Source organism: Myotis davidii, unplaced genomic scaffold (assembly GCF_000327345.1).
Source record: "Myotis davidii unplaced genomic scaffold, ASM32734v1 scaffold135, whole genome shotgun sequence".
Classification (NCBI taxonomy): Eukaryota; Metazoa; Chordata; class Mammalia; order Chiroptera; family Vespertilionidae; genus Myotis; species Myotis davidii.
In genome coordinates this window covers 14,021,289-14,022,705 of record NW_006289813.1, presented here as the reverse complement: position 1 = coordinate 14,022,705, position 1,417 = coordinate 14,021,289, and positions in this window count along the sequence as shown.

Sequence of the window (1,417 nt, the reverse complement as noted above, 5' to 3'; positions counted from 1 at the left end):
AAAACATAGAGGCTTAAAACCAGACACATTTCATATCTTAGAGTTATGTAGGACTAGTCTATAGAGGTTTCAGCAAGCTAACAGCAAGGGGTTGGCAGGGCTGTGTTCTTGCCTGGCAGTTCCGGGGGAGAATTTATCCTTGTCATTTCTCACATGAATCTGACTTCCTCTTCTGCATTGCTCTTCCTCTTTTAAGTGATAACATTGGGCCCACCCACATAATCTGGAATAATCTCATGTTAAGGTCAGCTGTTTGGCAAATCTAATTCCACCTGCAACTTTAGTTGCCTTTTGCCATGTAACAGATTATACTCACAGGTTCCTGCGATTAGGAAGTGGATATCTTGGGGTGAGGATATGCATTATTCTGTCTCTCGAAGGGACAATGTTTACTTTCTGTGTTGTTTAGGCTGTGCTGTTCAAGGCTAATTTTCATAGAAAGGGTAATCAATTTAATAACTAAATATCACCTTTTGATAAAAAGTTACACTAATGGATATAAAATGGAATCATTACTTGATATTTATGTAAGAGGCTGGTTACTGTCAATGAAATGATAGTAATTATGGAAAAACTTTCATTTTGAAGTGGAATGAGTAGCAAACTGTGGATGCAATTTACTCTATTTATTGAAAAACAAAATAATGAATGTGATATGCAGCATTCGTGATTCTTTTGATAAACCCAGTTTGGCAGTCTTCTAAACAACCAAGCAAATGTTGAATATGGCCACATGATAAAAACAATGAGAGTTGTTTAAAGACACACAACTAAGGTAAGTTAAAGGGGATGTAGGAAAACTAAACACAATGTTGAATCAGGCAAACAAAATAAATCAGTTGCTAATTTTAGATTGAAAATCAATGTTATCTTCTTTAGATACCTTAACAAAGCATGCATCTAGCTAAGAAATAGATGAGCACAACACTTCAGTTTTAGAATTTCCATTTTGACAATCACTTCAACTTAGTCATTATTTTGCTAGAGATATATAAAAAGTAAGCTTTTGTAGTAACCTTGTATAATAACATTTTAGTTCTTCTGCTCATTATAAGCTAATTATGAACATTTACTATGTATGAGAAACAGATTTTAAACACTTTAATTCATGTAGTCTTCAAAGAATTAACATTAGGAAGTCAATATTATCTCAATTTTATAGATTTAGACACTGAAGCACAGAATGATTAAATAACTCGTTTAGGAATGCAGTAAAAATTAGATCTGGCATTTCTAACCCACATACCTTGGCCCCACAACCTGAATTTTAAGCGTACTCTCCTGCCTTCTACATGGGTCACTTGCAAATCTTTTCCCTCTTATTTGTAAGGTGGCTTACAGTTCCTGCTGTTTAGAGTTTTGAGCAGTTATTTGCAGATATATATCATATAGATAAGCTATGCTAGCCTATATAATC